Genomic DNA, 23,968 nt, shown 5'->3' on the forward strand with positions numbered 1-23,968 from the left:
AGTCATAGCGTATTGAAAATTCTCAAGGACTTGAGGTCCTAAGGAGACCCTTACTCGACTAGGGACACCACCCTTGTGTATGGGAGTGGCAGCCAACTTGACAGAAGGGTGAGAGGTACTAGAGTCTGGATCTCCTTGCTAAAATGACATCGGGGTGGAGGTTCTGTTGTGCAAAAGGATATCCACATATATCCATAATAGTATAATATTGTACACTTTGAGCCTAGGCCCTCATGATTTTGCTCTTGGGTCCTTCACAAAAGGCCTCATACCAATGAAGATATCCTGTATGTTGGTTGGTCCTAGGAAGATCGTACAGGTTCCACTGTACAAAAATTTTGTACAAGTGTTGAACCTTTCCTAAACAACCTATTGTGTTCTTTAGAAGTTAAATTAGGAATCACAAATAGAACTTAACATTATTGATTCCAAATTTAACTTATCTGTTCTTGATGGTTTAGATTTGGATCGCAAGCGGAACTTAACACTATTGATCCAAACCCACCTATGTTATTAATTCCATTAAATATTAATTTCTAAAATTGTCTTCCAGAATTGCATGACGAGGCACATGGCCTTCTTGGATATGAGAGCAACCACCACCACCTAGACAAAGCCTTTTAAGGAAAGCTAATATTTAATTTCCTTAAATAACTCTAGGTTTAACCAAAAAGAACAATCGAATCACAAATTCGAAAAACAAAGAAAACACAAACTCGAAAAATAAATTCGAAAAACTAGATCTAATGCCTCTTGTGTTTGGAATTCATACAAAGAAAAATAACTAGCATGATGCGGAAAACAATTGCTAATTATACCTTCTCTTTGTATGCTAATGACCTCGAGATCTTCTGTCATATTCCTCGCCTCGCCTTGGACGTCGTGTGGGTGACGATCCTCCAAGATGAACACCACCCAAAAGCTTTCTTCCTCTTCCTCTAAAATCCGGCCACCACCACCACCAAGGAGAAGAGAGCAAAGGGAAAAGAAGAAGGGAGAGGGAGGGTCGACCACCAAGAGAGACTCCACCAAGAGAATAAGAATTGATTATCTCATGAGGCCTCCTCACCCCTTCTTTTATATTACTTGCCCAAGGCAAACAAGGGAAGAATTTTTACAAAAATTAAAATCTTCCTCTAGTTTTTCCTTTTCCCTTTTTATTTTTCCTTTTCTTTCCTCTTGATTGAATTAATCACCAATCATTGATTGGGTTTAGTCCTATTGGTCGGCCCCTTGCTTGGGCACCAAGCAAGGTGGCCGGCCACCTCATCAAGGAAAAGGAATAATAATTTTTTTTATAAAATTTTATAAGCCCTTATAAAATGTTATAAGCTCTCTTCTAATTTCCTAAAGTAGGAGTTAAAAAAGGAAAGTTTTAAAAAATTAAAACCATGTTTTAAAATTTTAAAACTTCTCTTATAAAATTTTCTTTTTTAACATGGTGATAGAAAATTTAAATTTTAAAACTTCTCTTCTTTTTTTCTTAAACCATGAGGATGGTTAAAAAAGGAAAGTTTTAAAACTTTTAAACTTTCTTTTAAAACATGTGGCCTAATTCAAATAAGGAAAGTTTTATATTTTAAAATCTCTCTTTTAAAACTTGTAGATTTCTACAAAGAGATGATTTTAAAAATTCAAAACACCACTCCTTGTTTGAATTATTGTGGCCGGCCCCTACATGCTTGGGCACCAAGCAAAGGGCCGGCCCTTTAAGAGGAGATGATGGCCGGTCATTGCTTGGTCACCAAGCAATGGACCGGCCCCCTTCTTGGACACCAAGATGAACCTTTCTTTGAATGGACTTAAGACTTTAATGAGGCTACGACAGGGACCTAGAGGAGAAATTGGTTTTAACCTTCCGATGAGCTTGAGTATCCCGTGTTCGCCCTGAACACACAACTCAAGTTCATCGATAATAACTCATTCCACTAGAGAGTTATTATCGCACTACCGCACCAATCCCAAATTATATTATGGGCTCCCGCTTATCATGAGTGTGTTAGTCTCCCTGTGTTTAAGATAACGAATGTCCACTAATTAAGTAAGTTACTGACAACTCACTTAATTAATATCTAGCTCCAAGAGTAGTATCACTCAACTTCATTGTCATGTCGGACTAAGTCCACCTGCAGGGTATAACATGACAATCCTTATGAGCTCCTCTTGAGAACATTCTCAACCTAGATAACTAGGACACAGATTCCTTCTATAATCAACAACACACACTATAAGTAATATCATTTCCCAACTTATCGGGCATATTGATTTATCGAGCTAAACCTCACCCTTTGATAAGTCAAAGAAATAAATATTAAATATATGTGCTTGTTATTATATTAGGATTAAGAGCACACACTTCTATAATTACTAAGGTCTAGTTCTTTTATAAAGTCAGTACAAAAAGAACTTACCTAAAATGGTCCTACTCAATACACCTAGAGTGTACTAGTGTAATTTATTAGTCAAGATAAACTAATACTTAATTACACTACGAGTATTCCAATGGTTTGTTCCTTTCCATCTTAGTCGCGAGCAACTGTTTATAATTTATAAAGAACCGACAACATGATCTTCTGTGTGTGACACCACACACCATGTTATCTACTATATAAATTAATTGAACAAATACACTTAACAAATAAATGTAGATATTGACCAATGTGATTCTTATTTCTAAATATATGCTTATACAAAAAGCTAGGCTTTTAGTATACACTTTAACATTGTATTCTTTTAACCCCATGATCTTTCCCAAATCTTTCCAATATGGGATTTTGATTGAATCCCAACAATCCTCCGCTCAAATGAAGGACCACAATTACTCTCTAGTCTGGGCCTCCCCGCGAGTATCTGCATCCGGTCACTCTTGACCTACTCCGGGCCTCCCTACGAGCATCCGGTCACCCTGACCTACTCACCTCCTCGCAAGTATCTGATCACCTTGACCTGCTTCAGGCCTCCCGTGAGTATCCGATCACCCTGACCTTCTTTGGGCCTCCCCATGAGTATCTTATCATCCTGACCTATTTCGTACCTCACCATGAGCATTCGGTCACCCTGACCTACTCGCCCCTACAAGTATCCGGTTACTCTAACATGCTCCGAGCCCCACACAAGCATCCGGTCACCTTGACTTACTCCGGGTCTCCCCATGAGCATCCGATCACTCATGACTGGCTCCGGGCCTACTCTCAACTTCATGCAAGGCCTCCCTACATTGCATCTAGTTTGAACCATGACTCTGATACCATTTGTTGTGCAAAAGGACATTCACATATCTCTACAATAGCATAATATTGTCTACTTTGGATCTAGATCCTCATGGTTTTTCTCTTGAGCTCTCCCCAAAAGGTCTCATGCCAATGGAGATATCCTATATCCTTTTAACCCCATGATCTTCCCCAAATCTTTTCAATGTGGGACTTTGATTAAATCCCAATAGATTTTAGTAGAGGCGATCCTATGTTGCATTGATAAGGCCATAAAACTGGATGGTTGAGCCTAGATCTGGGAAGTCTGGGAGTGGGAGGATGACATCACCTGAGCTGGGGGAGAGGGTTGGCGAGTAATCCGAGGGAAATGATGTCTCTTCCTACTTATGTGAAGGGGAGTCCTCGACTCATCGGATAGCACCGGATCATAATTTGTAGGAGGGATCACCTCTGGTAGAGGGGCCGAAGGTAAAGAGGTATTCCCGTCAAGGGGCGCTGGAATAACCTCCATTAGAGATAACGAAGGGGGGAATGTGACGACAGATGTTGGGGTAGGCGCGACATTTGTAGTGGTCTCCACCTTGGTTAGATCAATAATTTCGGCACCCCGCGCCTCCAATTCAACATCAGTTATTCTGAGAGCATTCTCAAAGGAATCTTTCATCATGGTGACAATTGCAATAAAAGAAGTATTTTCAATTAGAAAATAAGAGTCAAGGAAAGGGGTAGGATGGTACCAAAAGATTATCGAAAAGGAGTTAGAAGATGGATTAACCCAAATATATAAAGCAACACCTCCTTGAGCAGAGAAGTGTTGTCAAACCTTATATCCTGAAGCTGCTCAAAAGTACATAAGTAGTCTCATACCAGGTGATTGTCTCTTGAGGGGTAGGTAAATGACGTTGCCAACTGCTCGGCCAAGACATGGGAATAGGAGGTTGGATGAAAAAAAATTGAGGTTTTCATCCTTTATGAGAAGTGGGAAGGTTCTTAAATAGACCATGGCCCACTCGGTGGAAAAAGAAAAATACCCCATCTTCCATCTTCTTGGGATAAAAGAAATAGTGAAAAAGATGAGCACTCAAAGTTACGCAGTATAAACGAAATAAAATGACTATTCTTGTCAAGATACAGAAGGAGTTAGACCCTAACTAGAACAAGGGAATATAATACAGAAATATTACGATATTTCAAAGAAAAATGGATAAATGGGGAAGCGTAGTCCACATATCAAATGACTGTGAAAGAAGGTGACACATCTCGGGTGTGGACGATTAGGACGATCATTACAACTAGGAAGTATTAAGGCATGATTATCTAGAATCCCATAGGTGATTCTCTGGTGATCTAAGGTGGTGCTTCTAAAACTAGATTCTATGGATCGGTAATAGGGAATAGATCAGGAAGAAGACCTTGTCACCATCACAAAGATTGATGCTAAAATAATGAACTAAAAATAGAATGGTGAACATTCAAACAACGAAAAAAGTTGGAACATACTTTGATGTGAAAACGCAAGGAACCTAAAGCGGAAGCAAAGATGAAGGTCGACATACTCAAGAGTTGGGTTGCATAAAATGATAAGGGCTTTGTCATCACATTTATACCAGTTAGAGTTTAGTTGGAACCTTTAGATCAGGATTTGAAAAGGCATAAGGGAACACTATTATCCATTTGATCGAACTCAAACTACGAGAATGAAATAATCATTATGCTGGAGATAGGTGGTCATTCTTCTTCGCCAAAGGTCCCATCACATTAATTTGATATAACCTCGGAGATAAAGGCATTCTTTGGAATTGAGAGTCAAGGCTAACAAGGATGCCTAGCATTTAAGAGACATGTTAATAATTAAACCGAGGATCTCATTAAAAATGAGCCACAGATTTCCTTGTCCACATATACAGCGGACCAAGTCGAGACCTGGTCACAGTGTTGTAGTCCAGTCAGTCGGACTTGTACCTCCTTCGACTAGACTTAAAGGAGGGATTAGTGATGTAGGGGCATTTCCTAGGTGCCACGTATACAAGAGGGTCAATAATCAAGCCAGGGTGGCATGCAGGGTCAACAAGGGACGACTCTTGACTACACTCGAAGCCCGGCTCCTGATTACTCCCGACTATGTCCGACGCTCGCCTCCCAATTACCCCCAACTCTCGATTACGCTCGGTGCTCAAATCCCAAGCTAGGGTGGCATGCGAGGTCAACAAGGGACGACTCCTAACTACACTTGAAGTCTGACTCCCGATTACTCCCGATTGCACCTAGCGCTTGACTCCCAATTACTCTTAACTCTCGATTACGTTCAGAGCTTGACTCTTGATTACCCCCAACTCCCGATTACACTTGGTACTCAAATCCCGGCTACTTAGAGCAACAAAGCGTTCGCTATTCATGGATGATAATGAATAGTGCAATCGATACCGTGAGAAAGTCAGAAAACACAACTATTAACTCTGACATAAATGAGTCATAATGGACACTTATTCCGAGGAATGTGGCCACGATAGCTATAAATGAGGGAGCACGGGAGAACGTGGGGGAGAGGTCCAGTTCTATAAAAGGTATTCGACCCTTATGAGCAAATGTACACACATATATATTTTCAAAACCCTAATTTCCAGAAACCACGTTTTTCTTAAAAAAGAACTGATTTGAATATTAGAGTGGATTAGCCGAGACTTTGCTAGCCATCATTCTAATTCATTTTCTATAAGTCGTCTCTTTCACAGAATAGAAGCTATGCCACCCCATCAGTAACAATAACAGCACATTACTGACGAGTCAGATGTCTCTGTTGATCAATTACTATATTAAGAGTTCACAATTCTCCTCATGTTCTCCCCAGAAAATACACACAAATCTCTCACGCCAAATTGCATCGACAGGGATTGTGTTCCTCATTATATATATATATATATTCATTCGTCTTCGTCTTGGTCTTCTGCTCCAGGTGGAGGTAAGACCGCGTGCTTCCCTTGATGAGCTAATTCATCGAGTGCGATTTGAATTTTGTAATCTCGGAAGATATAGGGTTTCAATCTACTTGCTTTGCTTTCCTTTCTGAGAGGATGAATTAGGTATGCTCTGATCGAGGAAGCTTACGTGGTGATAGGGAATCAGTAATCTTGGTCATAGTCCGGGAAATATGTTATGCATTGAGACATGGGTCATTTTTTGATTCCCTTTTAGGTATCTATAGAATAATTATGCTTGGCTTAGGTATTGAGTTTGATTTTGATTTTTGTACTAAGAGGGCGAAGAAGGATGAACTGAATGATGACTTTTTTGTTGGTGCGGGAAGCATCAGACGATCGAACATGAGTTTTGATTATGTCAAAGGGTCCAAAGTTAAGTTATCTTGTGATTTAACAAGGTTGATTGAGCTTGCAGAAAATTCCTAAGTTGTCTTAGGTAAAAATCCTAGTGGATTCTAGGCAGGTGGAAAATGCTAGGGGATGGTAATCCTAGGTCCTAGGGGGCGGTAATCCTAGGTGATGGAAAGTCCTAGTTGTGGTTAGACAGGTGGAAAACCCTAGGGGGAGGTAACCTTAGGTCTTAGGGGGTGGTAACCCTAGGTTATGGAAAACCCTAGGCAGTGGTAACCCTAGGTCCTAAGGGGTGGTAACCCTAGGCGGAAAGTCCAGTCTGTTTGAAGGATCGGTCTGGCAACAGGTAACTTATCCTAAGAGGAGTAGGTGAGGACGCGTTCCCCTGTGAGGGAACAGTAGGCGTCGATTCGACCTAGGGTTTCCGGAGGAAATCCGAAGTCAGAATCGGACAGTCCGAAGGCTGTCAAAAGTTATTTTACTTAATTAATTATTATTTGTCTAACTCTGTTTTGCATGAGACTAATATTTTGTTGCAGGGCGATTCGACCTTTATCGGTCAACTGAACGTCTGGATCGGTCGACCGAACCCTAGTATAGAAGGATCATATTTTCATAGATCAAACCGAGTTCGACTGAGGGATCAGTCAACCGAACCTCGAGACCGGTTGATCGAACCGAGGATAAGCGGTGAGGTGGTCGAGCTGAGTTGATCGGACTAGATAAGTTGGGGATCGGTCGATCGGACGGCGGGATCGGTCGACCAAACGAAGAAACTCTATCCGAGCAGCGGAACTAGGATTGGAAGGTTGACCGATTCAGGTGGGATCGATCGACCGATCGACGGTGGGTCAAACCTGATCCCAAGATCAGGGGATTTGGATCAGGTCAAGCTCGGCTATAAAAAGGAGCCTCGACCAACACTTTAAGAAAATCGAAAATTAGACTACTTGCACTCCTGTGTGCTGCGACGAAATGCTTCAACAACACTCAACTGCTACGTCGACAATTGACGTTCGTTTCCAACATCTTTGTATTGTCGGTAACTTAGTTTTAATATTGTAATTGTAATTAATCTTGTAAATATTTCTCGAGCTTATAGTGATTGCCCATCAAAAACACTCTCACGTGTGGGCCTTGGAGTAGGAGTTGCCACAGACTCCGAACCAAGTAAAAGAAAGCTTGTTAGTGTTGCTTGTCTTTTCATTCTTTATTATACTATGTATTCTGTGTATTTTTCGAAACGAGTGAAAAAGTAATGCGTGCTATTCACCCCCTAGCACATCTACAATCCTACATTTTCAACTTGGGAAGAGAAGGAGCATGCCAATCTTGTTGTTCATCATTTGTGGGCATTAAGATCAAGGATTGAATTTCCGTAGTCTAGAATTTTTTTAAAGGAAGTTTGTCCAGTTATTGGCTAAAGAGACAGTAAACTATAGAATGAGATGGGATTTCCATGAGCTACCACTAATTAGCAATGAAAAAAAATTGGGGTAAGGAATTTAGTCTAGGAGATTATATATGAGAACCTGTTCTAAACGTGGTCAATAACTCATGGAAATGAATCATGGCAATGGAGGAGACACACTAAGAATGAAGGTGGGTCTCATCCTGTAGTGATACAATTACTTGAATATGAGATTTACTATCACAAAATATGCCACGTATGTTTTTTTGGTTTGCCTTATGAGTTAATGATAGTTCTCCCATTAGCTAGGGTAACAAAGATATCATGCTCTATAATATTCAAAATTGAGTTCTACCCTTCAATATGTCGAAGCAAGGATTTTTCTTAGTCTCCTACATGATTTGCCGATCCTCTTACCTGTTAGGTTTGCTTCCTTCTAGATTTATCTATGATTATTTCCTAATAGCTGTAGATATTTTCGCCATGATACAATATCATCTTTTTATTTTCCAATTAATTAACTATAATTATCATCTTGTTATTATCACTGTTCTAGCCAAATACTGTGGATGATCAAGTCACCTGTTAATGAACTTACTGACGCACATTTCTCCTCGAAGGCCTTCGATGGAGAGGAAGAACGAACTTGAGAGACACCCAAAGAGAGTTAGATTGGTTGGGGATGGATCCCGGGGCTACTCTGACGCTCAAGTTAGGGTTTGGTTGAAGTGATATGTGAGAAGAAGAAGATGGAGAAGAAGGAGAAAACCTAGTCTAGGGTTTCGAGATTGGAATCTCCTTGTTGTTACATTTGTGAGTGTTTATATATTTGTAGAATGTCCACGAAGAACAGAACTGATGGTTCTCGTAAAACCTAAGCCGCGTGAATTCTAGACAATCAAAGTAAGAATTCGAATAGGAAAAACAAGAACATATGAGCATGGATCTTCGTTTCATCGAGAACACGACATAAGGAAATAAATACTGTAATTACAAAGAACCTGAATGCAGCGGAATTGTCATGGTTCTTCGTACAGAGCTCGTCGATTCAACAATCCTGTGGAAGAAGAAGAGGAGAAGAAGGTTGGCCTTCCGAAGAGTTAGGGTTGACGACGCCGGATTCTCTTCGTCAATGGGGAACGAAGAGACGTCTCAAGATTACCCTAATCCTCTGGGGACCAACCTATATATAGTGCACATCTATTATCAGTCCATCGATGATAATAGATGTGGGACTATAAATCCATATATACTAAACATCTATTATCAGCAAATAGATGATAATAGATGTGGGACTATAGGTTCTACACATATGAGATCCACATCCAATTACCCGAAACCCACTAGACATAAGTTAGATCACCTTAAAGGGTTCGGATCATATTCACGTGTGTAACTTACAAATAAGCCCACCAAATAGAGATAATTATATCCAACAATCTCTCACTTGGGCTATATGTGAGTTGTATGTGAAATACAAGTAAAACTTTAGTTGATATCAAACTTTATTGGTATAAAATACCCCTGTAAACAATCTGGTCCATTAATTTTATTGGTATAAGACTAAAGAGGTCATAGCTACTGTATATTATCGTAACAAGCCCCAACAGTAATCACAATACCAATATCATTAATGGCATAGATCAAGATGTGGATGTGTAGAGTGGAAATTACATGAAATATGATCAATACATGTCAATTTCCAACTGGTCCTAAGATGACCTCAAAAGAGCTCAGATCATATTTGCAAAATACTTTATGCTAAACTGCAATAGCAAATCATGATCCAAACTGTATGATTCTAAAAGGAATCTATATCATATTTACAAACACCAAATCCTAAACAGCAGTAGTAAATATAATATCATAGTCAGAGTGTCAAACAAACATATAAATTCCCATTAATGTTTCAAACTTTAAGTATGTACAATAATCAAAATAAAATGATTGTCTTTATTATTAAATGTAGAGCAATAAGATAAATACAGACTCCCACTAGATGAGTTCTTCTTCCATAAGAAGGACTCTCATATCCACAACATGCGCATGAAACACCTTAGGCACCAAGGCTTTGGTGAGTGGATCGGCCAACATGGAATCTGTGCTGATGTGCTCTACCATAATCTGACAACTTTGAACTCTTTGTTTAACCGCTAGAAATTTGATGTCGATGTGCTTGGACTTCGACGAACTGCGGTTGTTCTTGGCATAAAGTTATGCGGCCTTGTTATCACAGTAAATCCTCAGTGGCCTGTCAATACCATCAACAATCTGCAATGATGTGATGAAGTTCCACAGCCAATCCCATGATGGGATGCTTCATAGCATGCTACTAACTCTGCTTCCATAGTAGAAGTGGCTACTAACGTCTGTTTGACGCTCCTCCAAGATATAGCCCCTCCAGCAAGCATAAAGATATAGCCCGAAGTAGATCTTCTACTATCCAAGCATCCAGCAAAATCAGAGTCTGAATATCCAATCACCTCCAGATGATCTGATCTCCGATACGTGAGCATATGTCCTTTGGTTCTTTGCAAATACCGCATCACTCTATTTACCGCTTTCCAGTGTGATGATCCTGGGTTACTAACAAATCTGCCTAACATCACCACTATAAATGCTATATATGGTCGAGTACAAACTTGTGCATACATGAGACTTCCCACTGCTGACGCATATGAGAATTGCTCCATCTCCTTTATTTCAAGTTCAAGTCATGGACACTACTGCAAGCTAAACTTGTCAACTCTTGACACAGGTGTGTCACCGGGTGTACAGTTCTGCATACCATACCTTATAAGCACCTTTTCAATATAGGCCTGTTGTGAAAGTCCAAGAATACCACTTGAACGATCACGATAGATCTGTATGCCTAAAACAAAGGATGCTTCACCAAGATCTTTCATTTCAAAATTACCAGATAGAAATGACTTGGTTTGATGCAGCATACCCTTATTATTGCTCGCAAGCAATATATCGTCCACATACAAAATAAGTATAACAAACTTGCTTCCACTGAACTTGACATATATGCACTGATCAACAAGGTTCTCTTTATATCCAAATGAGGTAACCACTTGATCAAATTTCCGGTACCACTAACGGGATGCCTGTTTTAAACTATAAATGGGTTTCTTTAATCTACATACTAGGTGCTTTGAGTCGTTAGACTCAAAGTTCTCTGGTTGCACCATATATATAGACTCCTCTATGTCTCCATTGAGGAATGCAATCTTTACATCCATTTGATGTAGCTCCAAATCATAATGAGCTACAAGTGCCATGATTACCCTAAGGGAGTCTTTCGTCGACACAGGTGAGAAAGTCTCCTTGTAATCAATGTCTTTTTTTTTAGTGAATCTCTTGGCAACAAGACGAGCCTTATACTTTTCGACATTACCCCTTGAATCCCGCTTGGTTTTAAATATCCATTTACAACCAACGAGCTTCTTTCCTTCATGCAATTCGACAAGTTCCCAAACGTCATTGCCCGCCATAGACTTCAACTCTTCTTGCATGGCGTTAATCCACTTTTCAGGATCAGAGCATTGTTTGACTTCTTGGAGAGATGTAGGATCACCTTCCAACCCTATGTCAAAGTCATGCTCTTGGAGATAACCATAATCACGAGAATTCGTGCTTCTCTGTTCCCTTGTGGATCGCCTTAAAGGCACTTGTATTTGAGGTGGTTGATGTACTTGCTCATCAATATGAGGCAATACTTCAATTTCAGTAGCAGGTTCCTCCAGTTGCATTGGAGATGTCATGGGAATATCTTGGTTCACTACGCTTACTAGATGTGTGATACCCATAATGTGCGGTATAGTAACCATATCGCTACTGATCGCACTAGTAGTAACCACAGGAGGATTGTCATTGCATTCCTCAAAAGATATTTCCCTGATTTTATCACTCCCACTGTCCTCAATGAACTTGGCATTTCCCGTTTCGAAGAAGGATCTATTAGAGGGATCATAAAATTTATATTCTCTTGACTTTTCAAAGTATCCTACAAAATTATAGCTAACCGTTCTTGCGTCCAGTTTCCTTTCATTATGCTTGTAAGGCCTAGCTTCAGCTGGACAACCCCAGACGTGTAAGTGCCTAATGCTAGGCTTCTTACCCGTCCACATCTCAAATGGGGTTTTAGTTACTGCTTTACTAGGTACTCTATTGAGTAGGTAAACTGTAGTTTTGAGTGCTTCACCCCACAAGGACTCTGGTAGAGAAGTGAAAGCCATCATACTTCTTACCATGTCTTTTAAGGTTCGATTGTGATGCTCAGCTACACAATTCTGACTGGGTGTACCAGACATACTATATTGAGGCACAATTCCACACTCAGCAAGGTATTTCGCAAAAGGTCTTGGACATTGTTCACCTGATCAATCATATCGACCGTAATATTCACCTCCACAGTCAGATCGGACAACTTTAATTTTTCTTACCTAGTTGAAGTTCAACTTCGGCTTTGAAAATTTTGAACATATCCAAAGATTGCGATTTCTCATGAATAAGGTACAGATAGCCAAATCTGGAATAGTCATCTATGAAGCTAATAAAATATATGTGTCCATTCCAAGACGTCTTAGGGAATGGTCCACAAATATCCGTATGTATTAACTCCAAAACATCACTACAATGCCTAGCCCCCTTATTCCTTTTATTAGTGGTCTTCCCCTTTATACACTCTATGCAGACATCGAAGTCTGACATATCAAGGGAATCGAGAATTCCATATGACATTAACATTTCTAGGTGTTGTTTGGATATATGTCCTAAACGCCTATGCCACAACATGGAAGAATTCTCGTTAGTCAATTTACGTTTTATACCTATACTATGCATTATCACGTTGTCAACTGTAGGAGTAAAGGTGTTCAATTTATAAAACTTATCAACCAAGGAACCATTGCCAACCAACACTGAATTAAAGAAAGTACTGAAAATTCCATTTCTAAATGAACAAGAATAACCTGATTTGTCCAAACAAGAAATTGAAATTAAATTCCGTCGAAAAGACGGTACAATAAATGTATTTTCTAAATCCAGAAAGACATTGGTTCCTAAACAAAGCCTAAAAACACCAATCAACTCGACTTTAGCCTTCTTTCCATTTCCTGTATAGATGTATCTTTCAGCATCAAGCGGAAGTCGGCTCCTGAGACAACCTTGCATAGTGACACTTATGTGAGTAGTAGCACCGATATCTATCCACCAAGTGTCAGTGGGTACAATAGCTAGATTGACTTCTGAACTAACAAAATTGAGAAAACTATCAGAATCTGCAGTTTGTTTTCCTTTTCCATTATTGATTCTCTTTCTCTTCTTGCTTGAACCTTGAGATATAGATGCTAGGTGAGCACTTTCAGGTGTCTCCCTTATGCTTCCTTTTCTAGTATACTGCATGGTTACCAACTTCGTAAGAAGTGTGGTAGTATCGACCATTTCATTTGAGGTGAATCGGTCTGCTAATTGGTCCATGAAACTCCTAGCATCTTCTCTCTCAATTATCGAGCCCTTTATTGGTGCTGGTATGGAAAGCTTCATGATACTCAGACACATGTGATTTGATTTCTCCCACAGCTGAAATTCAGCCCTTTGCTCTATAGTGCTGGCACTGGTCAAAGGTGTGGGGCGATCATTCCTTAATGCATAGTCCAAGTCCATGCAGCCTAAGACTACGGTTACGTATTCTTTCCATTCAACAAAATTCGAACCAGTTAGTGTTGGGATGTTATTAATGCTGGCAGTTACAAATTGCACTGAAATTAAAGAGAGAAATTTATTTAAGCTCATGATTTTACTAAAGCCAAGAACATATTAAGTAGTATAAAATTATACAAATAAAATAAATTTTTAAATGCATATAAATGGGCTTTTTATGAGATACCAAGTACAACATAATGTGTCTTCCTTTGGGCCGACCCATTGTGCGCATAATATGATACTTTATATGAGTTATATTTTGGTCCATAGCTTACAACGACCTTAATCGGCCACATAATATGTCTTCCTTTGGACCGACATATTATGTGCATGATCTGAACAAAATAATATTTTGTTCTATAGTTGTAAGCTACCTTATGCATATATCTGGCATAAAAGTAATATTCCTTTGGGCCGATTACTTTTAGCATAGATATACGTCTACCAACACAAAATGCACTAAACATACCTAAGGTGTCTTCCTTTGGGCCGACACATTAGTTCAACTTAGTAGCACGTTGTATATATAGACCCAAGAAAATACTAGGAACCTAATTCGAACAGAAATTATTTAATCAGCTTTAACAATATGAAAATAGGTTTATTAATCGATTAATACCTTATGGTAGTCGATTGACAAATCCAATCAATTATCCCAATCGATCTGGAAACCTACTATATGCGACTACGTGATTGTATATCCATAAGAAATTAAAAATTTCTTTAGTTCTATAATTAAATAGCATTATTTCATGCTATTTAATCTTTTAATTATCCATGCATAAAAAGAATATTTAATGTATTCCTTTTATTACATGAAATAATAATAATAATAATTATTATTATTATTTTTAAAAACATTGTTTTTAATGAAACAGTTTATTACTGTTTCACGAAATCGTGTTTCATAAAAACCAATTTTTTTTCTTTTCGATACTATTTTGTTGAAACAAAAACCATCGTGGAAAGAAAAAAAAACTTAATAAAAAAAATAATAATAATCTCAATTGATTAAAAAAATAATTCTAATCGATTGACGTAGTTACATAATTTAAGGGGGAAATAAATTAAGAAAAATTATTAATCAATTTCTATCAATTCTGTTCGATGTTTTAGACTTGGTAATATATTGGTCGACCAAATCAATCTATTAAACCATTACTACATGGAAGATCAAGTTTTTTCCTAGATTTTCTATACAAAAGATTTCGACGATCAAATAATTGTATTATAGTAGGAAATCTTAATCTAGCATACAAACAATAAATCGACGAAAAATTCAAACTTTATAGCCAATGAAAACGATGAAACAAAAACTTGGCTCTAATACCAATTGATGGTTCTCGTAAAACCTAAGCCGCTGTAACGCCCGAAAATTCTCAAAATTATTTTAGAAATATTCTATGATTTTTCTGGAATTTTAGAATATTTTTATGGAATTTTTAGAGTAGCGGAAGTAGCAAAAATAAATAGAATCGTAAAATAGCCTACGTGGGAATTGAACCCGAGACCTATTGGGTTCTATGACTTAAGGTGAACTCTAGTAACCAGTTGAACCCAGCAAGGCCGTGCTGAAAGGAAAGGGGAACAATTATATTTATATTTGAGTTGGGCCGAATTACCCACTTAATATAAATAGGGAAGGGATTAAGTGAGGTTTGATTTTAATCGGGATTTCTTTCTCCCTCAAACCCTCACCGCCGAACCTCTCCCTCCCGCACCCTCTCTTCACGCCAAAGCCAAGGAAAGGCTAGGGTTTCATCCCTAGGGTCATAAGGGCTCCTTCCTGCAACAACTCCGACCCGAGGACGCTCCCCTCCACGAGAGGAACGCATAGACGCAAGAAGATCGTCGAAAGGATCATCTTCTCCGGAAATCTAGCGATTAGAATCGTAAGAAAATTAGAGCAGGAGGTAAGAAACCCCTCACCTGCAGTATAAGTAGTTCTCGTGTGATTGCATGCTTTAGTTAAGTAGTATATGGAGTTGTGGCACATAGGGTGTGCAACAGCGCACGCCAAGTGCCCGATAGTATGTTCAGCACCATTAAAATACGACTTAGGCATTTTAATAGTTAGCTAAGTGCGATAGAAGCATTTAATTAGTAAATGCAGTTTTACTACAGCTTATACGGGACTACGGTCCAATGGGTGGGCTCCCACGGTCGCATCTAGGTTCAAATAACCTAGCTCTAGGTTCAGATAATCTAGAAATAACAATATAAGAAGAACTCAGCTATAATCAGTATTTTATTTTAGCAGTGGCACTGTACTGGATTAGATATCCATTGGGTTGGGCTTCCATAGTCGTCCCTAGGTTCAGCTAACCTAGTAAACCCTACTAAATTCGGAATTTGCAACCCCGGGTTTAGTTAGGGATGCGCGCACAGCAAGTACAGTTGCTGAGCCCATCAGCAGCATGATTACTATTTTCACCTATTATATATATGATTTTCGAACTCTCACAAATAGTTATGTGAATTCAGTATAGCTTTAGCATTAGTTTAGAATTTGCTCAGCTCAGTTTTTGTATCAGTTTAGTTTTCTATTGATGCAATATGATAGCTTATGTTAGCACTTGTTGTCATGACTAGTTTGTTTGTATGCCATGCTATGCTCTTACATGTTCAATATTCATATGTTTCAAACAGCATGTTTTAAAAATATAAGTTGCATCGTATGCATGTTTTAGTGAGGTAGATGGTTTCTTACTAAGCTCTCGAGCTTACAGATACTATTTTTCCTTATACTGCAGATAAAGGTAAAGGGAAGATGGACTAGCGGAGGCTGGAGGTCAATGCAATGATGAAGATGTGTGTGGATGGAACCTGGAATAAAGACCTTGGAAGAACTAGAACATTTAAGAACTTAGTGTTTCTTATCATGTTACTCTTTGCTTATTCAGTATCTAAATGCATGGAATTATAGAAAATCTGCTTAGATTGTTAGTAACCATGTTTAGAATGTTAGTTGTTTGATATTAGAATGTTCTTCAGTTATTTTAGAACTTATGTAGGTGACTTTGGCACGAAACAGTGCTGAAATCAGAGCCTTGCTGTGAAATCAGAAATCCCAATCGATCAGTGGATCGATTGGGAGCCTAGTTCCGTGAACAGTAAGCTTCTAGATCAATCAGCCGAACGATCCAGTCGCATTCTGTCGCATACAGTAAGCTTCTGGATCGATCAGCCGATCGATCCAGTCGCATTCTGTTGCGAGCAGAGAGTTTGGGAAATCGCTCCCGCGAACAGAGAGCGCTGGAATCGATCACTGGATCGATTGACCAGTCTGGATCGATCAACCGATCGATCCAGAATACTACCCCGAGCACAGTAACCATCTGAATCGATCCATGGATCGATCCAACAGCTTGCAATCGATCGAGTTCAGTCTGGATCGATTGGGAAGTTGGGTTTCGACCAAGAGACCTTATAGTTCAGCTCCTTGACCATAGAGGATGTAGGGTATGCCATGAATACCTTAGATTGCATCCCTTAGCACATGTAGGACCAAGAACTTGTATTAGCTTAGCAAAGTTTTAAATTGGTATAGTTTTCCGCACCTAGACTTAGTAATGGTCATGGATATAGCTTAGCACAACATGATGTGACGGTCCGGCCTTACAGCCTAACCAGTAGAAGGTGGGTCGTTACAATTACAAAGAACCTGAATGCAGCGGAATTGTCATGGTTCTTCGTGCAGAGCTCGTCGATCCAACAATCCTGCGGAAGAAGAAGAGGAGAAGAAGGTTGGCCTTCCGAAGGAGTTACGGTTGACGGCGCCGGATTCTCTTCGTCAATGGGGAACGAAGAGACGTCTCAAGATTACCCTAATCCTCTGGGGACCAACCTATATATAGTGCACATCTATTATCAGCACATCGATGATAATAGATGTGAGACTATAAATTCATATATACTAAACATTTATTATCAGCAAATATACGATAATAGATGCAGGACTATATGTTCTACACATATGAGATCCACATCCAATTACCCGAAACCCACTAGATATAAGTTAGATCACTTTAAAGGGTTCGGATCGTATTCACATGTGTAACTTACAAATAAGTGCACCAAATAGGGATAATTATATCTAACAAGAACATCATCATAGAAGGAGCGAATGAGGGGACCAAATCTGGCAGTCGTTGGTGGCCTTCCCATTCATTCAGCACCACATGTTAGTAGGGGGCATCTAGGGGATCAAATTCGACAACCTTGTAACTGCTCCTCCACTCTTAAGCTGTCATGTGCCTTGGAATATTCACAGTCCTAGTTAGCGAGCACGTGTAAGACGTAGGCCTATCTTGAGCGTGAAAACAAGTGACGCCGATGTGAAGTGACCTTGAGAATAGACAAAATCAAGATCTGAAGTCGAGACTGAGAGATCGTGTTGAGGTCTGGAAGTAAGTCGAAGATGATGTCGGGATCCAATGCTGAGAGAGGGTGTTGGCGACTGGGGGTGAGATAGAAATGATGTCAACAATTGAGAGCTGAGGCTGAGGTCGTGTCGACGATTGAGAGCCGAGATCGAGAGATGGTGCTGAGACTTGGGGCTAAGTCAAAGATGATGTCGGGATCCAATGTTGAGAGAGAGTGTTGGCCATTGGGGCTGAGACAGAATGGTGTCAGCAATTGAGAGCCGTGAGAAAGATTGTGTTGGTGATTGAGAGCCGAGACCAAGAGATAGTATTGAGATCTAGGGCTATGTCAGAGATGATGTCAGGATCCAATGTTGAGAGGAGGTGTTGACGAATAGAGCTTGGTAGAGATGGTGTCTGTGATTGAGAGCCGAGACTGAGAGATGGTGTTGAGATCTAGAGATAAGTTGATCGGACCTGAGTCTCCCCTAGCCTACATCTGATCATCTTTAGGTTATGCCTGATTCATTTTGACTTTGACTGATAACTCAGCATGACTATTGATCCACGAGACATGTGGGGCCAGAAGGAAACCATCGTAACAATCACTATAAATGAGGATTCATCTGTTATTATAAAACATATAATGATGCAATATTATTCCCCAGTTAAAGTGTTATCATGGTATTAAAGCCATCAACATATCACTATGCAGGGTCTCGTATTACTTCCTCCTTGCCATCAATGTCGTAACCTTGGAGACTCCCTTCCTTGACCATCAGTGTTTACTCTTGCCATTATTGCTCATCTTCAAATTAGAGCACTAATCATTATCACATGCACATCATTAAATGGCTTCTTTGGTAGTTACCCTGTCGTACCTTAAGACACAGATCATCCATGAACTATCTGGGTTTTTAATCTGACATTAAATGGTTCCAAAATCAATCGACATGTACATTCTGTAGAAATCCTATCATCCAGAGTTCATATAGATCCTAGATCTAGTGTGTCACCCAATCTATCCTTCTTAATCTAGAGACGTTTGATGTCTGTCAATCATCATCCATGTTCTAGGTCTTCTTCTACTAGGTTCATTCTTATCCTCCTATTCAAGTTGGTTTGATTCCTTTCAGATTTGTTTGCAATTATTTCCTAAGATACAATAGATATTTTCCTGATTCCCCTTGATACAATTAGTTTTCCTTCTAAATTTATGTTAACTTTATAAAAGAGGACTCATTTATTATCATTGTCAGATATCAGAGGCAATAACATTATTCCTCCACCAAATTCTATCATAAGATATTTTTTATGAAATGGTAAGATTGTAGCAGATTCACTTCCCATGCATATAATAGTGTGAAATGATCCACAAGGCCCGATTCCAAGAGCACAAAGTGTCTATGGTCATATACGCCGTCACTGAAAACACTTGTAACAGCATCTGGGGAATCCCTTGGACAAAAGGATATACAATGAGGACTTCATTCTCAAAGTGGAATTACCTGGATTACACAAGGTCTAGTCAATATTGAAGAAAAAGGATGAGCTCAGCACAATATGAATATTGCCTTTTTAGATATGACCTTTTCTAGCTGCGACATTCCTCATTATGTTTTCCCACAGAAATTCTTTGGAATTAATCTTGGACATTTTGTCATTGTTCCCTACTATGAAAAGTTCTTTATTATTAAGCGACATGACTCAGAGGGATTATCCTATCTCCATATCTCAAGGTTTGTTTATCTAGAAAATAATGGCATATACTTCGTTTTATAGTTTGCAGATTCTGAAGAGCTTTCTTTCTTCCTCAGAGGTTTCTATAATTCCTATATGAGCTGAGAAAACTTCGCCTAAAGATTGAAAACTTACTTGGTTGCTACACAGAGGTCTCCTTTCAGAAATATGATCAGAACCATAAGCTTGAAAACTTCGCCTTTTTATGGAATCAAAACCATAAGCCTTTTTATTAGAATATGCTTTAGGTTGACCAGGAGACCTCTGAGCCAATCAAGAAATAGACAATGAAAACCATAAGCCTTTTTATTATTAGAATATGATCAGAAACAAATATTTTTCTTGATTGGCTTCATGGTGCTTCTATTTCTGATGGAATCAAAACTCACTTCCTTCGTACCCTCATTGTGTTGAGAAATAGAGGTTAAACCTATCCAAGTTTCATGTTAGTTAGAGAGAGGTCAAATACTATTCTTGTGTTAACTTCTTGCATAAGGAACGTTGGCAACAATAGAGTTTAAACCATGAAGCTTGTGATTTCACAGAGCAGGATATTTCATGTTCTGTAATTACAGTCACTTCTTGTAGCTTTGGGATCAATTTCATGTTCTCTAATATTGGATTTACTTATTTTGTGCTAAATAAGACTGTGTCAGCCAACTAACTCATTTCAATAAATTAATTTAATAAAAATTAATTCGTTTGCTGTTGAAATATGTTTATGACAATTTGTTGTAGAGTATTGGTGTCGACAACTTTTATTGTTTTCAGAAATATATTTTTTTTAAATATCTTTGGGAAATCATTAATCGATTTCTTAAAGTTAGATTTTTTCTTGTGGAGGGAAGAAATATCATAGTATCTTTGGGAAATCATCAATCGGTCGGTACCACCACTTGCAGATGTGGATTTCCTTAAAGCTAGATTTTCTCGTGGATGGTAGAAATATCGAATGATCGTACTAAAATGATATTTCATCCTTCTTTTTTTTCAGTATACTCTCCAAAGTAGTTACTTGTTAAATATTGTAGCTTAGTATTCCTTCTATATTGCTTTATACTGCTCTTCATAGTTGACATCAATTAATATTTTTATAACTAAGGGTGGGGGAAAATATTAAAATTTTGATATACCGTACATATCGTACAGAAATATATCGAATCATATTAATTTAACGGTATACTTAAAAAATTCAGAATAGTATAATATTGTATCAAAATTTTTGATATCGATACCAGTATAAAATTTTTGTCAAAATTTTGATATCGAAATTTAAGTATATACAGTATGAAATTTGTATCATACCAAAAATTGGTATCATATCAATATGAATTTTTGTTATACTAAATTTTTCGATAAGACATATAATTTAAATTTCGGTATAACTTACGGAACTCTACCCTGTTTATAGGTATCCAGAATTCTCATTTCAGTTTCTTAAAATGTTATATCCAGGCCCGGCCCAGAGGCAGGGCCATCCTGGGCGATTGCCCAGGGCCCCAACTTTGGGAGGGCCCACAAATATTAAATATTTATAATATATATATATATATATATATATATATATATATATTAATTATTTTAAAAACTAAGTTTTATAACTTTTCACTGTTGCACCTTGTCTTTCGCCGCCGCACAACCTCAACTTGTTGGAGGGGCCCACAACTTTTAACTTTTAAATGATTATATATATATATATATATATATATATATATATATATATATATATATAAATTGTTTTAAGAATTAAGTTTGGTAAACTGTTGTTTGATTTTTGTTTGCTCTCTTTTCTACTAGCGACTCCATGAGATCGCGACGGCATCACAGCGAGGCTGTGACTTTGCCACTTCTTTACACAGCTGCACCACCACCTCCGACACGTTGCTCCTGGAGGTTTTGAGCTTACGGTGTGGAGGTTTGCGAGTTGCGACGGTTGCGGACTGTCATCTACAGATCTACTCATCTTTTTTATCCCGGTATAATTGTTTTAATTGATTTAAATTATAGTTTTATTCAGTTTATTTAAATTATAGTTTTACAATTATTGTAATGAAAACATTTGGTGAAATGATAATATTTGAAAATATATTTAATTTTTTGTTTGATTCGAAAACATTAAAATCATTAGATAATAATGAGTTGAGAAAATATTATATTAACATCTACTTTTACGCATGAAAATTTATTAGATGTTGAGTTAGATGATTTATTTACGGAATTAAAAATATTACAAGTAACTTTACCAAATGAGATAATGTCAGCAATTGATATTTTTAATTTTATGAAAAATATAGATTGTTATCCAAATGTTGCAATTGCTTAGAAAATATTGTTAACTATGTCTGTTACCGTAAGATCAACTGAAAGGAGTTTCTCGAAATTAAAATTGTTAAGAATATACATGAGATCAATAATATCACAAAGAGATTGCATTGATTAACAATTTTATCTATTGAAAAAGAGATTTTAGAAAATCTTGAAATTAATAATATTATAAATGATTTTGCATCTAGAAAAACTAAAAGAAGTCATTATAAATAATTTTTACTTTATAAAAAAAAATTAAGGGTCTATTTTGATTGTTTCACCCCGAGCCTCCTGATTGTTAGGACCGGGGCTGGTTATATCCAACTTATCCAGTTTGTTTGTCCAAGCCAGCCTCTTTTGTTGGACTTATCTTTTTGTCCCTAAGCACCAAATATGACTTCATTAGTTGTTATAAATTATAATGTCAGGAAAGGAGAAACCCTTGTTTTGATTTCTGGCCAAGATAGTCCTTTCTGGCGCAGGCGGCTTCCATTTTCCTATGCCACTGTTTCTGGTGCTATTGGTTCCTGCTCAGTCCTATTTGCATAGTCTTTGTAAGTGGGCTTCTTTAAGTAGAATATCAACTGTAGAGTAGTAGATTCGCCACAGCCTTTCTTGAAATATTATTACTTGCAGTTTCTGAGATGTTTCACGTTTACACATTTTATAATCACTCTTTCCAGGTCTAATATTCTAAGATTAACCAGGAGCGGCAATCATCAGTTCCATTTTACCTAGTGTATGCTGTTATTGTTCTTTACCACAGCAGGATTTTGGGTAAGGGCATCAATTAGTTGAAAATAAATTTGCAATTTTCTTTTCCTTAAATTGCTGGGAAGATTGAATGAAGGATTGTCTCATTGTTATGCAATCCTCATTGTCCCTATGTTTCAGATTGCGTGGACCTTCTTCTCTATCTGTACAGGATTTGTATATTTTCAGGAGTATCAAGCGAGCACTTATATGTGTAACTCAGTTTCTGTTGGTCCGATATAGAAGTTAATTTGCTTCGTCCTGAGAAACTAACTCAAAATGGTTTGTCAGGTGTTTAATATGTTAAGAGTCACTATGTTTTTTTTTTTTTTGAATTGCACTTATTTTCATTGGAATTTTTTTGTTAGCACCTGATAATTCAAATGGTAGGAACATGTCATTTCATTCATCCTTGGTGTCAGCTTAACTGACTTGGCTAGCAAATTCTAGGAAGTAAAATAAAGGATTCTTCCTCTTTGCCTTCTTCAGCTCAAGGCTTTCCAACTGATATGAACAAGTATATGATAACTTATCATTATGGTGAATATGTAGAAGAAAACCTATTTTGCATCCTAGACAAATGTTGGTATCCTACTGCAGACTTGCTAAACTTCCATCGGAAGAAACTGGAGTGAGTGATGTGAGTTCATTTGCACAAACAATGCTGGCTAAAGCAAAACCTATGTTGTTGAAAGCATAGGTATTTCTTCCAAAAAAATGAGACATTTCTTATTTATGAGATGCACTACAATCTTCAAGTCTTCTTTCAGGCTGCTGGTTCTCTGCCACTTGGTCTTGGTGAGGACTCAATTAATGCTTCTTCAGTATTTGCAATGCCTATGTTGGCTTCAAGAACAAGAGGTTTCAGACCAACCCTCTTTGATCGACCAAAGTTCATTCCTCCAAGGAACTCAGGAAAGAACTACTCTTGAGCAGAAGATGATACAGAAGATGAAATGGCGGACGCAAGGTCGTTGTTGTCAACCCTTATTCCAGGGCCCCTCTAGGACTACCCTATGCAATCTAGAAGGAAGATAGATCACGAGGACTTTGTCCAACACAATGACCCTTTTAGAGATGGATGATTAAACTCTAATTCTTAAAAAAAAAAACCTTCTTCGTCGATTTAGGTGCAAAACTATT

At 38.1% G+C, this 23,968-nt stretch overlaps 1 pseudogene; it reads left to right on the top strand.

Annotated features, from left to right (window-relative positions):
- Positions 1-23,757, top strand: part of LOC122023218 — a 48,876-nt pseudogene extending 25,119 nt beyond the window's left edge.
- Positions 23,758-23,968: the final 211 nt, after the last annotated feature.

Source organism: Zingiber officinale, chromosome 9B, assembly GCF_018446385.1.
Source record: "Zingiber officinale cultivar Zhangliang chromosome 9B, Zo_v1.1, whole genome shotgun sequence".
NCBI classification, from domain to species: domain Eukaryota; kingdom Viridiplantae; phylum Streptophyta; class Magnoliopsida; order Zingiberales; family Zingiberaceae; genus Zingiber; species Zingiber officinale.